This window comes from Schistocerca gregaria, chromosome 1 (genome assembly GCF_023897955.1).
Source record: "Schistocerca gregaria isolate iqSchGreg1 chromosome 1, iqSchGreg1.2, whole genome shotgun sequence".
Classification (NCBI taxonomy): Eukaryota; Metazoa; Arthropoda; class Insecta; order Orthoptera; family Acrididae; genus Schistocerca; species Schistocerca gregaria.
This window is the reverse complement of record NC_064920.1, coordinates 981,100,439-981,116,799: the sequence shown is the minus strand read 5'-3', so window position 1 is coordinate 981,116,799 and position 16,361 is coordinate 981,100,439.

Here is a 16,361-nt window from a genome sequence, read left to right as displayed (position 1 = left end):
GGATGAGAAAGTGAACGACATGAAATTTTGCAGAGAAGAGATGTAACATGGGCGCTACACCTTCTTCAGGAAGACAATTTCAAAACACGTGCATTCCGAAGTTCATGGTATGACTAGCACAAGTAACTAATGAAGGAGAATTTGGTCTGCTCGCCATGTTTGCTCTTAGGCACAATAAAAGCTGCACGATCTGCTGAGTGTTTCGACTATCTGAGGAATCTGTCTACAGGTTTACCACGGTATGCTTCTTCTACAGATCATCTAACCGGTATTATTTGATGTACAGAAGTATGTGAGCAAGCGTTTAGTATTTCAGAACTACTTAATGAAGACCACAAATTGATGAAAATCAGGCACATCAGTGCACTGAAAGCTAACAGTGACATCATGAAAATCCTAACTGATGTCGCACGCCTTTTGTATAAGCAGGAGCTAACTTTCACAGGTCACGACGAGACATAAGACTCCCTGAATCTGGAAATTTTAAAATCATTTTTTAACTTTCGGTTAACAGTGAAGATGATTTGAAAGCAAGCTGGAATAAAATGACCTATTTCCAAGGATTTTCAAGAACTGTACAAAACGAACTGATTGAATGTATAAATGAGGAGATAAGTTTGGTAGAACCTCATTTTAGGCCTGTATTGTGGACGAAGCAACATTCACAATGCTCGTATTGTAAGACTAACAGACTCCAACGCCGACATTCAACAAGATCTTGGTTTTCATGATGTTAGAGAAGCTAGAGACCTGCTGCGCTTTATTCACCGTGCTAAGTGGCGTGTTTCGGAATTGGAATATTAAGAATAAACTGGTGATCCAAACCTACGATGGTGCTTCCATTCTGGCGGGAGAATTAAATGGCCTGCAAACTAAGGTCCATAAAATTTTCCTGCAGGTCGCTTAAGTTTAGTTTTGCAGCAGGACTGTTCTTGTGTAATACCAGTATCTAAGTGTTTTTTTATCCACATTTCAAGGGTATTCCTGCTGTCTTCTACCAGTCTTCCAAACGCACAGCAATTGTCGACGATGTTGTTGGCAAACCCATTCCTTCGAGCAGAGAAACGAGATCGAATTGTAACGCCAGAATAATATCTGCAATTCACGAAAACAGCCCGGGGCTAACTGAGGTTTTAAATGAGGTAATTGACAGTCCAGACTCTAGTGCAACGACCACAGGAGAAGTCTGCGGGTTTCAGAAATAGCCTCCAACACTTGTTTTTCTTCTCTCTGTTTTTCAAAATATGTTTAAAAACTGAACTGCTTTTCATCATTCTCCAGAAAAACCAATGATGCACAGTTTTGTTACAAATCTTACATAGGAAACTCAAGAAATGAAGTTAAATTGATCGACTTTTTAAATTTCACGAAACGCTCGACTTGTTCACAACCCAAAGCTTCCATGAACACAGCTGAAATGATAGATGAATTGATGTCAAAATACAAAAAGGTTTACTTCGACTTATTCGATATTATATATAACACAGCTGAAAGCAAGACCTTCACATCGTGATAAACTGATCTTTCGTAAGTTAGACGATTCCGTCCAGTGTTTCCCTGTAGACGGTTTGGATTCTTAATGACGCATCCTTAAGTCGCTCTCTCTTACGTGTAGAACTGGGGACCGTATTTTGCTCCCAGTATAAAAAAACATTTCACGTTACCAGTTTGGAGGACATTATCAAAATAATGATTGAGAATGAAACGAACCACATTCTTGAATAAGCTTCCAAACTATTTCATCTAATAGCCACCATTCCTGCAACAAGTGTTTCAGATGAAAGGAGACTTTCTTGTCTTAAACGAGTAAAAACGTAATTGAGGAACAGCATGGCCATCGATCGTTTATCAGCTCTTGATTGTACTTCAGCTGAAAACCCAGTACTGCGAATACTTGAAAGCCGAGAGACATGGTACAGAGACGTTATCGAAAGATTCGACAAGAAGAAGGATCATTGAGGTAACTTGTTTTACAAGTAACAATGCTCCGATGCTCAATCTACAAGTTCGTTTGTACGAAGGCAACTGCAGTTTGACACAGGGGAAGACTATTGACTGAAAAGATTAAGGAAACCTACTGTCATATCCACATTTCGCAAAGAAAATGGCTCAATGACGGCTGGATCGACGGGGTCATCAGAATATCTGCCAACTGCTCTACTTCCAGATGATAACACTAACGCAGATACTGAGATACATGCACAACTTAAAAGTGAACAACAGGAAAGTATAAGATAATCAGATGTTGGTGATATCTTTCGCTCAAGACGTTGCGATCACAGTTTCCAAGTTCGAAACTGGAAAAGCACCTGTTCCTGATGGCGTTCACCCTGAGGGCGTGCAGATGGTAGGTCCACTGACAGTGCCACATTTGACATCATTAGTAACCGAGGCGTTGCGAACAGGAAGCAGTCCTGTGATACGGAAAACAGCTAGAGCAGTTGTGATTAAAAAGGGATAGGATAAAGATCCGGCGTCACCAAAAAGCTGTAGACCTACTTCCTTATGAAACGTCTTGGCCAAAGTTCGAAAGTGTCTGCTCTGTGACCAGCAGGCGCAAGGGGAGCTCTTGGGTCTCAACCAGTGTCAATATGGATTCAGAAAAGGGAAGTCTATAGACGATGCTGTTAACAGAGCTCTTCATATTGTAGAAATTTCGACAGCCAAGTACGAAACCGAGTTCATAATTGACATTGCAGATGCATTCGATGATCTTTGGTGGCCTACAATGTATGCACGCTAAGAGATCTCAGTGTCCGCAAATGTCTGTGTCGGAGCTTTGTAGATTATTGCAGGCAGATGTTAACGTCCAGTGGATTGCGGGGTAGAGCACTGTAATTAAAAGGGTTGCCAAGGGCTGTCCTCAAGGGTCTGTAAGTGGTCCATTGTTCTGGGATCTTATTATTGAACCCATATTTACACCTTTTGGAGGGGACAGATCCTATTGAAGGTGCTCTTGTGCAGAGTCCACGCAGCATACCGTGGCTGGTAGATGCGCAGTCATCAGAGTATGTGTCGGGAGAGCGGTAGTGGGGGTTACAGGCAGACACTGTGAGTGTAGGGGAAATGCCGAGCGCTGGAGGTGAAGCGCCATTGTAAACTGAATCCTATACTCACATTTTTTGCAAATATTAAATGGCGCCTCTCCACACCCACACTTGCATAATGACTGTTCACAAACTTCTACTGCCACCTATACATTGGTTTGTATCTAAAACGAATTACACTGAAAATGCAGTGATGTCTTTTGGCTTGGCTTGTTAACCGTTTGTAACTTTCAGAGAAGCATCACGAGTGACTAATTTTGAGTAAAATCTACACATTTCTCTTGTTACCATGTTAAAATTTACTTCTTTTACCAAACACAGCGGCGTTTACACGATCTCACCTCACTAAAATGTTGCGCAGAGGCAATTACGAGAGAATTCTGAACCGTGTTTTGTTAAATGAGGATCTGAGGAAAAGTAAGGCCAATAGATTATGAAAAAACACACAATCGGTAAAAAATAAACATGTAATGTCTTTACTCATGGTGTTCCAAAACCCATAGCAGTTCTTGTTTCACCGTCTGCCGATGGTCCCTAAAAATTACATTGTTTCATCGAAAATGTCTGTAGTTAGTGAAATAACAAGATAGATAATGAAGTTTTTCATAGTAACAAAATGGCAAAATACTCTTTATGTTCTTTCATTTGCCAAAATCTCATTTTGATATCTCAAAACATTCATGAAATATGAGGAATGTTTTGGATATTTCACTTGGGCTTTATCGCTGGCGTGGCACGATTGCAAATGAGGGTGCTACATCAGATCAGTTTACTCGAGATTGTTGACAAATAGAAACCTGTACACAAGTCCAACCAAAAATTTAGTATCTTAGCTAAATTTCATACGCAGCACCACATGCATCGAAAACAAAACCATAGGGAGCTCTATTTTTCATTTCAATTTTTTCTTATTTCACGATTGCTTACTTCCATGTAAGTATTAAAAATAACTATGGCTGTTAACAAAATGATGGGCACATCATCATAATCCTGACACATGAAGCTGTAAGAAATGCGAAAAAAATTGTTTTTACCGAATAGTTCTGTAAAATCGTCTGAGAATAGTAGCAGGGCGTGTGCCTTAATTCTGTCATCGCCAACCAGACGGAAGGTGGCAAACATGTAATGAACTCGCTCAGAGCTTTGGACGAAAACTGGTTACAGCACATTGGCCATGTTATCTTATTCGGCCTCTACACAGATTACATCCTAGAAGTTGTGTCTGTAGAATCACGAGCGAGACTTCAGGATAAGATTTTCATTATGTGATCAAAAGAATCCGGACACCTGGCTGAAAATGACTTATAAGTTCGGGGCGCTCTCCATCGGTAATGCCGGAACTCAGTATAGCGTTGGCTCACCATTAGCTCTGATGACAGCTTCCACTCTCGCAGGCATACGTTCAATCAGGCGAGACCTGGCATGAGGTCTGCCTTCTAAAACATCCCACAGGTGTTCTACAGGATTCACGTCAGGACTCTGTGCAGGTCAGTCCATTACAGGGATATTATTGTCGTGTAACCATTCCACCACAGGCCGTGCATTGCGAACAGGTGCTCGATCGTGTTGAAAGATGCAATCGCCATCTGTGAATTGCTCTTCCCAGTGGGAAGCAAGAAGGTGCTTAAAACATCAATGTAGGCCTGTGCTCTGGTAGTGCCACGCAAAACAACAAGGGTGCAAGCCCCCTCCATGAAAACACGACCACACCATAACACCACCACCTCCGAGTTTTACTGTTGGCACTACACACACTGGCAGATGACGTTCACTGGGCATTCGCCATATCAACACCATGCCATCGGATTGCCACATTGTGAACCGTGATTCGTCACTCCAAGCAACGTTTTTCCATTGTTCAATCGTCCAATGTTTATAGTCCTTACACCAAGCAAGGTGTCGTTTGGCATTTACTAGCGTGATGTGTGGCTTATGAACAGTCGCTCGACCATGAAATCCAAGTTTTCTCACATCCTGCGTAACTGTCATAGTACTTGCAGTGGATCCTGATGCAGTTTGGAATTCCTATGTGTTGGTCTGGATAGATGTCTGCCTATTACACATTACGATTCTCTTCAACTGTCAGCTGTCTCTGTCAGTCAACAGACGAGGTCGGCCTGTACGCTTTTGTGCTGTACGTGTCCCTTCATGTTTTCATTTCACTTGTTGTTGTTGTGGTGGTCTTCAGTTCTGAGACTGGTTTGATGCAGGTCTCCATACTACTCTATCCTGTGCAAGCCTCTTCATGTCCCAGTACCCACTGGAACCTACATCCTTCTGAATCTGCGTAGTGTAGTCATCTCTTGGTCTCCCTCTACGATTTTTACCCTCCACGCTGCCCTCCAATACTAAATTGGTGATCCCTTGATGCATCAGAACATGTCCTACCAACCGATCCCTTCTGCTGGTCAAGTTGTGCCACAAACTTCTCTTCTCCCCAATCCTATTCAGTACTTCCTCATTAGTTATGTGATCTACCCATCTAATCTTCAGCATTCTTCTGTAGCACCACATTTTGAAAGCTTCTATTCTCTTCTTGTCCAAACTGTTTATCGTCCATGTTTCACTTCCATACATGGCTACACTCCTTACAAATACATTTCACTATCAAATCGGAAACAGTGGGCCTAAGGATGTTTAGGTGTGTGGAAATCTCACGTACAGACATATGACACAAGTTACACCCAATCACTTGATCACGTTCGAAGTCCATGAGTTCCGCAGAGCGTCCTATTCTGCTCTCTCACGATGTCTAATGGCTACTGAGGTCGCTGATATGAAGTACTTGGCAGTAGGTGGCAGCATAATGCACCTAATATGAAAAACGTATGTTTTGGGGGGTGTTCGGATACTTTTGATCACATAGTGTATGGTGCGGTGCTTGCTCAGATGCAGCATTGGTGCAGGTGTAACGAACTGACTATAGCTGTTTATAAAACAACATACATACATCTGAAGGAAAGACTTTCTCTTGATAGAAATCCCTCTCTGAGGCTTGAAGGAATCCCTGTAAAATGCAACACTGTTTGTAGGTATTTAGACATTCTCCTAGACAAGAAAAGATACTTTCTAGAATACGTACAATCTGTTACTCAGAAAACAGCTAAAATTATGCATAAGATTGCCCATGCTGGCACTGATGACTAATAAATTACAGCTGCAAGTGGTTCGGCCATATCAAAGAGCTCTCTTCAACACCATTTCGGACTTCGCTGCAAATGTCTGGGCGCAGCGCCTTCTAATAGACATCTACAAAACAGTACTGCGATGAATTCATCTAAGTGTAACCTCCCCTCACTTATCGACCTTAATGACAGTGAAAAATTAAACCTCGTGTACCTAATGAAAATTTGGGAAAAGCAATCGCCACCAAAGTTAATCTGTCGGTAAAGAGGGAGGAAAGGGTTACATCTAAATGAAAGGAAAAATGCAGATGAAATTGGTGGAAATTAATTTTGAGAAAAGGATAAAATTAATAAAGAAAGTAAAGGTGCGGTCACCATGTTAACAATGAACTAGCAGTAATTCGATATTTGAGATTTGGGGAAGATTACGGTCGCCAGTCCTATGGACAATAACTGTAGTAACTGAAAGAGAAAGGTTATTGCACATATAATTAGCACTAAAAGCGTGGCAACTGAAGGTTGACACGTGCTGTGTGAAAACTGAATTTTTGCCAGAAGTAATAAATTTCGCTACACTCTGAATTAATTTAGCAAAAGAATTAATAAAACTGGAAAATTGAAAGTTAATTTAGTGACTGAAATTAATAGTGAACTTTGTTCCTGAAGTACATCGAAATTCAGTAAAATACGGTTAGTGTTGGGCTGCCTCAACAATCATTTCAAATGCTACTTGAATCTACTCAATTTAGAAATAAGAGATTTAACTTTGAACTTCAATTAAATGATTCTGAACAATTAACAATAGTAAAATTTAGTATGTACCAAGCTGAGCTGCAGTCACAGGTAAGCTAAAATATGGTAACAAAACTCGCACTCTTAATTTGTGCTTGTGTAATCTAAATACTGCAGCCGGCTATGAATACTTTAACTGAACTTTGAAATTAAAGCAGTGAAAAGGAATGATATTACTTTAATGCTGGCGTATGAATTTCAACGACACTCGGGTTCATTCCGGAAAAGGAAGGGACGCTGCTTGGTAATGGAATTGGGACAATGAGCAACAAAGGTTCATGCTACGTTGCTGTAATTTTGTGATTTGAACAGTTTGAAAAGCTGAGGTCTACCATACAGTTCTAAAACTTTACGTGCTTCCAGTCTTCCTTGTTGGTTGATTGGAGGTTTGAAGTCGTCGATCGAGGAGGTGGCGACACTCACTCATTGTCGGCCGTCGCTGTTGCAGAAGCTGGATGTTGGCGCGCCTTCTTCTCGACACGGTCACCAGGCGAAACGGGCTCTTGATGTGCACAGCTAATGCTTCCCGTCCGCGACACCGTGTCAGAAAGTATCGTAGCAAGTCGAGCGCAATTACAAGCTTCCCAACCCCGAACGCGCGGCAACTCGCGGGAGCGTCACACAACACACCTGCTTCACCGCCCTACTCCCACCAGACTCTCTCTGCTCTGCTCGCGCTCCACGCGGCAAAGTTAACACTCCCAAAGATCCTAAACACTTTGGTTCTCCACACGACCTATCGATGTATGAGGAGGGGGAGGAGTAACAACCTCGTTAAAAAGCCTGGATCCATCTGGCTCCGGATGGTAGTACCCTGCTAGGCCCCCTGCCTATGGTTACAAGTGAAACCCAACCAATGGGCTCGAAGGCGAAAGAGGAAGTGCCTAGTGGGGTGAACCATGAACAAAATATCGAATTTCAGACTAACAATCCGATCTCACCTTGGAATTACGTTCCTTACTTTGTGTGAAACGCAGTTTCAATTGCAGTATAGAAATTCCGCAAAATGAATGCACTATCCCATCCTCAAGTGGCTATTTCGCAAAAGAGCACAATGGAAAACGTGGATATGAAATTAGTAAGGAATGGTGAATCTGATTATGATCATTACCTGTATCAAATCAAACTACTACCTAATAACGAACAAAGAAAGTCACGAAGGTTAATAAAATATAATACAGACAGACTTACTATAAAAAAGAATCAATTAAAAACCATCAAGACGAAATTCAAGTGGCTAAACATGGCAACTGGTAAGAAATATCCAAAGCAATTAATAATGCCGTAAAGAAAACATTTGGGTCAATAAAAAATAAAAGGAAAATATAGTGTAATGAAATATGCAAAGAAACCTAGCACATGGGGCTAAAAATGCCCAAAGAAAATTGAAGATTACGACCAATTTAAACAACAAAGAAAGGAAACAGACAGGTTAATCAGAAATACCTATCAAAAGTTTGAAAAGCAGAACCTTTTGAAACTAGACAAAAACTTTGTAAAAGATTATACCTATGTTTTTTATCAGACTTTCAAGAACAAAGTAAAGGAGTACCAACCCCAAATGTCTGTTTCAAAAATGAAAAAGGCAAAATTGGGTTAAGCTATATTGTGAAATACTAGCAAGATATTTTCATCAGCTTCTGAACTGTCCTGAACCAAGTCATAAATTGGAATTCCCAGGTACTAATGAAAATCTGGAAGAAGATTTACCACCAACTACAGAAGAAACTGATGAAGTAATTAAAACCCTCAAAAACAGCAAAGCTATTGGAGAAGATTCTATTACAGCTGAACATCTGAAGTGGTCCTTGGCAAACACAGCAAAGCAGCTAAATTTACTCTCTGAAGAAATATGGAAATCAGAAAAAAATCCAGAGGACCTTTCCTTGATACACTCCACAAGAAAGATAATAAACAGGATGAAATCAATTATGAGGAATTTCTTTACTGGCAGTAGTGTATAAGGTATTTTCCAAGATTTTATTAAGCAGAACAGAAACAACACTAGACAGTCATTTAGGTGAATATAAGGTGGTTTTAGGAAAGGAGGGTCATGCTCAGAACAAATATTTAAACTGAAGTCAGTAATTCGCCGCCGATTACTTAATTCACAGGACACTGTAGTTAGGTTTGTGGATTTGAAAAAGGCTTTTCATTCTGTTGACAGATGACCTATAGATAAAATAATTCGAGAATTTGGCGTAAAGTCTAAACTCGGAAACATAATCTTTGAAACACTTGCAGATACTGTCCGTAAAGTAAAATTTATGGGAGAAATTTCACAGTCTTTCAGGTGAATGACAAGGAGCCGGCCTCTCTCCAATTCTATTTAATTGTGTGTTAGAGAAAACACTGAGAATTTGGAACGAGAGGCTTATTGAACTCAACAACTCATTTATAAGATTAGGAAGACAAAACAAAAAGATTGAAATCAACTGTCTTGCATTTGCAGATGATTTTGCTATACTTTCCGAAAATGTGGCATCTGCTATAATACAAATAAATTTCCTAGAAGAAATAGCCAGCTCTGCTTAAGAATTTCTACAGAAAAACAACATCTGCAACAAATGTTAAGAATGTTCCAAAATTCCTTAAAACATATAAAGAATATAAAAAAATGCAATATCTAAGGGAGATAATCCACGAAAATGTTTTGGAAAAATCTGCTATAAAGGAAACATTACATGAAATGGGGAGAGCATATGGTGTCACCAAAGACCTCTACAATAAAAGGTGCCTATCCATAAATGCAAAAATAAAGCATTACAGCACAGCAGTGAAGCCAAAATGCCTATATGGAAGTGAATGCCTGACATTAAACTATAATTTAAATAAATTAGAACTACTGGAAAGGCAAATTATAAGGAAAATATTAGGGCCACAAAACACAGAAGAAGGTTGGAAGCTACAAGATAATACTGAAATATGCCAAAACACAGAAAATATTTCAAACATAATGAGAAAAAGAAGACATGTTTTTCAGACATCTTTTTCGAATGCGAGACATTAGATTAAGTAATAAGATATTCAAATATTTGTGGGATAAGAAATCCACAACAAGAAGGATCAATGAAATAAAAAAGGATTTAGAAAGAAACAGTATAAAAGCAGAAGATATATACAGTAGAGAAGCCTTTTGGGGAAAAGTATTAAAAATAAAAGGATTACAGGGCACAGTAACTAAAAAGACTGGCTGAAAATTGTCTAATGACAGAAAGAAGAAATACAGTGAACAGATGAAAGCATACTGGAAGAAAAGAAAAGAACAAAGAATGGAGACCTCAAATTGGGATGTGGTCCTCAGATGGCTTGTTCACAATAAGATAATAATAATAATAATAATAATAATAATAATGACACTCATTTTTATTTACAAATAAGATCAATTCAATTTCAACCTGTTGTTGGGTTCAGGTCATATATATTCAATAATAATTGTGTTGTACAATGATTTATATTTCCTATATATTAATAAATTTTGTTAGCAGCAATTACTTGTAATACAAATGTAGAAATAAAACAGAAAATTGAAAATAAGATTCAATAAAAAAAACATAAAACGAATTAAGTCAAGTTACAAGTGAGAAACTTACAGCTTACATGACTAGTTATGTTACTGGCAGCTACGGAATAACTCCAGATTTCCCAATTAATTACATGCGTATCTACTCCTAAACCTATTATTGCTACACTATTCTTCATTGCCCACACTGTTATGTGCATGCCTTGGCAATCCTCAAGTCTACTCATACTTGTGTGGGTGGCCATATCATTCTTTCCTTTCTTTCTTTCCTTCCTTTTTTAAAAAAAATGTTTCTTATATATTAAGAGACCAAACAGAATACTAATAATTGTCTTGTTCCTACTACCATGGCAATGATTAGATTTGAAGTTACACGTAGATTTTTCACATCTCAATGATACTTCAGACACAGATTCATCTGATGAAGTGTATAAAGTGAGTCCACTGGTTGGCATTTAAATAAGAAGTTCAAAGAATTTTCTGACTATATGGGTTCCATTTTCTCTTTGGGTGAGGCTACAGGTGACATTTTAGGAAGCAGTTTATTAGAAGCAAACCTATCACATTTGGTTTCAGATAATGGCTGTACAAAGCCTAACAGCTACCTAGTAAAGTTCTCGCCCTAAATAGTAAAAGGTGATACTTCTGGATGCATGATTCGAGGCACTTCAGTCACTCGAAAAGTTTCACATAACTTTTGTACCAATAGAAAGCTGCATTTTTCTTGACAATCTGCTTCCATTTTTTATCTCTGTCAGATTCTGGGTTGGATCATAACTTATTTGTTACCGGTACAGTAAGGCAGAATTACAGAAAAAATCGTCCTAAAAAAATTGCCAAAACTCAACATGGTTCCCTTTGGGCAGTACAGACTTCAGATCAAAAAGATTATTCATCTGAGATGGAATGATAAGACATACATTACAATTGGTATAAAAATGCCAGAAGAAGATGTTACAAGTCTAACCCACATACAGTGCCAATGCTGGAGTAGAAAAGATAGAACCCAGATCAGAATTATGCAGCCAACTATCATTTACCATTGTAACTATGGTATGGTTATATCATGGTATTGTAGGGCGACGGGTAAAAGTTACTAATTTGTTTGTTCGCCGTTTTTCTCACGCAAGCCTGGCAACTAATTCTGTGGTTAGCCAGAAAGCGAAGGGAAACATAATGACCTTAGTTTCCAGTCTGCACGGCCACATTCTGGTCCAGCCCACTGAAAGAAAAGTTTCTATCCTCCTATTTTTTGCGGGATCAGGACTGTAATTTTAAATATAAGTATAAACTTACAATCCAAATTGTATTGCGTAAAGTTTCTCATATACAACACTTGGAAATTCACTACTTTCAATTGAAAGCAAGTCTTTCTATTCTAACAGCCCATTTAGCAGTTCAGAGGCGACCTCTACGGTACGTTCCTACCAGATTATCTTTCGCCCTGACACAAATTACTCAATGAAAGTTTGCAATAAATGTTCAAAATTAATGCTCGCCATAAAAATGGAAAAAAAGCCACCACTTGCCACGCGGAATTGTAATTCTCACGGACGGCACACTAACAGTTACTCTGGCGAATTCTAAGCGATCCAGGACGGTGTAAAGTCCTTGCGAGTTCACTATCCGTTTCTACCGCAAAATACGCGATTTGTCACCGTTCGGCTCTGACGTCATCCGAGGCAGAGCGCGATCCGATGTTTGACAGACGTGGACATTACAGTAGGTGAATGCGAAGTGCACCTTTCTACTGTCTCTCGGGCTGTATTTATTTATATAAGTGCCGGAGCAGATGGCGAGGGAACATCTGTTGTCTACGGCTATTGCTTACTGCAGCAGCCTCCGAACGACCGCTTTGTCGGGCATATAACCTTTAATAACATGGTTACAAATTAACTAAAGAACGGTAGATCGTTACCTCCGAACCATATCTTTACTAGAACTTATGTTAGCAGTTACTAACACTGCAACTCTCAAATCTGGTATAGCCCTATCACTTGGTATGTTTTATCATCCACTTTAACCAAAATTCATCATAAAATCACAGGTATTTAATCTACAACAATTGAGTACATTTTAGTTGCAAAATTAGTTTTTACTTAATTACTCAAAAACTATAAGAGGTAGCTTAACGTGGTCTTTCAGTTATTATTTTGGGGGTGAACTGAAGCATAAAACAAATTTTCATCTTTCTGAGTCTATTATTAAGCGCCTATGATTTTTCCTAAAAATGTGGATATCCGGCGTTAAGTTTTGTTAAATGGTTTTGAAAACCTGCACTACCTATTTATGAGCTCTGACTGCACCTTCTGGCCATATTCTGGCTTTCTACATTCATCAGCGCCTCTTATTTTTCTCTTAAACGGCATTTTTACGTAATCTTTTAAGTCTAGAACATAAAGACTTGGTATTTGGAACATTATAACATTAAACTATATTTTAACAAAGTTTTAAACATAAATTTTAATTTTTTATTTCATACTTAATTGTGATGCAATACGTGCGCGCTACGCGCAGACGCATTAAGGTGACGTCGCGCTACTAGCAGTGAACTAACTGGGGCTGTTAGTCCCGACACACCCGCTTCCCGCTGTTATCTCACACACGATATAGCGCTTGGCTTACTTTAGTATGGTATCTCTTTGATCAGCATCAAGGTCGCAACAGAATTCGATACTGATCAAGAGTGGTCGCCCTACTTCAGGTTCTCCCTAAAATGGTGCAAAGGCGCAACATGTAGTTATTGTACAGTAACTGTTCATCAGGAATTTCCTACTTTCATTTCGTTCGAAGATGGCATGTCTGACAGGTCTGAAGATAGCGACACCAAAGGCTGTAACCTGAGAGGACCTGATCGGGTACTTCAGTTACTCCATTATGATGGAGGGAAGCGCCCTGTTGCACAGAGTATGCTCAACACTGGCGAATTTGTTAAATTCCATTGAGTTAAGAACAAAGTAGGGTTACATCCTACCGAATGTTTTGCTACGTACCACACTTTAGATCTAATCTAAATTATAACACAGCGATATCATAAGAAAAATTTAGTTTTTAAGTTGCACACATTATACCAATTTCTACATTTAAATGTTCATATTGTATGAGAAATAGTTGTAAGTAAGCTATATATTGTTTCTTCCATGTTCACTACAACACTATACTTTATTGCCCACTGAACAATATATGAAATACAATCGTCAAGGGCCTAAATAGAATGTGATTTTCAAAATAAGAATCGATACCATCGTTGTCACTGAAAAAAGTTACAGAATAAAATATTACGAAAAATTAGGAAAACGTATATGTGGCTATTAGTGGGTTAACACAGCTGTCATAAATTTTTGTAATTTAGTCATAACCAGATAGAAGACCTGTTTTTCAACGTAAATAATTGAACTGCTCGGGGGAACACAATGGTAAGCGTCACCGATATGTATTTTGCGGTAGATGGCTAATGACACCACCTGTGGGATGCACAGTGCAGTTAACTTAATAGTAGATCCAAATTCACTCAACAGATGTCAGGGAGGAGCTTAATGGTAAGCGCCACTGTCCATTTGTTGCGGAAACGTAATGGTAAGTGACAGAGAGAATGGCGGCAAGTAAAAACATATCTGAGATTATGGCAACAGTGAATATGGCAGAAGACGAGGAACATACTTCCAATGGTACTAATATCTTCAAGAGGGATCCAGAATACATTCCTAACGATTCAGATGACTCAGAGGTATGTTATTATGTAAATATACTGTCTTTAGTACGTTTCACGAACATAATGCTAAGTGCATGTACATACCATTATGTTCCTGAAGTATAATTGAAAATTAAGTTCGCCGACAAGTACAAGATGTGTACAGTCCAGATCAATGGTGCGAGATCATCAAGAAGTTGGCTTGTGTATAATATGAAAAGAGAGAATTTCTATCAAATACGACATTCTAAAGACGCGTTTGTCTTCAGAAAGAAGACAGTTGATGATCGAGATGTCAACCTAAGAAAAATATGTATGTGGAAGGTGACCTCCGAATATCCATCATCTTTATTCGTCAGCGAGACATTCTGTCATGACATTTGGCAAGAAGTAAACTTCAGGAAACGTGGAAGGCAAGGACCAGTAAGGACCAGTTCCTACTCTTCGACTTAAATACAATGGGCCAAGGATTATTGAAAAGAAGAAAGTTGCTGACGTCCTGTCGCTCCTAAACTACATACCGCCTGTCCACGTTGGATTTTCCCTGTCACTAAAGCCAACAGGCAACAGTTTTAGATGAAAGAGGCATTAGTAATGGGAGTGATGAATGATTTTGCAGTTTCAGTAAAGTGTTGAAGATTTACTCTAAAATTTAATATGTAATGTTCTATCACTATGTGTTGTTAATGGTATATGGTAATGTAATAATTTTTGTGTATTTCATTTGTTTTAGTCAGTTCTGATTTTCATTTATGTCTGTATAGTAGAAGATAGATTTTAGAATCACTACAGGATAAAAGGTCTGTTCAAAAAAATTATTCAGATTTGCAGATCAATTGAAACTTTAGATGCACTGCATCTCGAAACTGTGATTTTGGCGCTTACCATTTTGTTCCCCCAAGCAGCTCAATTATCAAAATACTTGTGAACTGTGCAACATAATGGATTTACTTGACAGTGTGCACCACACTACATACCGTCTGTCCACCATTAGGATATTCACGTCCACATATTGTCATTATGACACAATTCAAGTGTGAGAGGATGATGCAGTGTCTTCCTGAAACTACAGAGTACCATAGACGGTCGAACTTACGTTCACTAAAAGTGGGTTCTTGTATCATTTGCAGCAGGCAGCTCTGGCTGGGGTCCCATTACATCATGTGTAATGATCTCCCACACAAGAATACAGCCATGATTGCCTCAACATGCCCTTGAAGCAAGAGAGATGCACCGCCTTATATGGCCTGAAATGTCTTCCACTAACATTTATCAATGTACACCATGGCTTGTCAGTTCGAACTACCTGCTTCATCCAAACTATAATTCCAGTATTACTGCACCCTTTTCTACTCTTTATGACATTGTGAGCATAAGTATACGTTTGGGGCAGTGGCCACTTTTAATGAAAAAAAAATATTTATTATGTAAAAATGAGAATGGATGACTAAATGGGGAAGAAATGGCTTTAAATATTTATGTTATTTACTCTTTCAGTACGAACTTTGTTGTAGAACCCCTTATTTACGTGTGGTAATAAACATTCATTTAGACAGAATTAAGCACATTTAAAATTACGTGAACCTTAGCAACCCTCTCATGCTGATAAATTCAAACTAACTGCTTAATAACATTTATTTGAAACTTATTTGAATTAATTTTTTTTACGTATTTCGGCCTTGACACACATTTTCTAGATGCAGTGGATTTTTAAATATTTACTGAATTCTTTCCCGGCGTCAGCTATGGAACACAAGACTGTCTCTGTTAGAATAAAATGGTTAAATATTGCCAAGCCGACCTGAACGTTTTATTATCATTGACAAAACACACTTCACTATACGTTTAAGTTATTTGCTTTAGAAATGGAAGGAACAAACAGATTAACAACTTCAACGTTAATTATCCGCCTATGAATGCACAAATGAAAAACCAGTAATAAATTCAGTCAGCCTCAGGATCGCTGTAAAATAAAAATATTTCATAATTCACTGCTAATTTTACCTGCTCCCGATTTACGGGTTTGGTTAATTTTATAGTGGAACAATTTTTTAAATGGGCCGCCGCTGCAAATCGTTCCGTCGCGGCACAGCCCAGCAACACCAACGATAATCGCTAAAAGTGCTGAAAATTCTTTAAAGAAATATTATAGATGACATGGGCAAGCTAATTTACATTAGTAA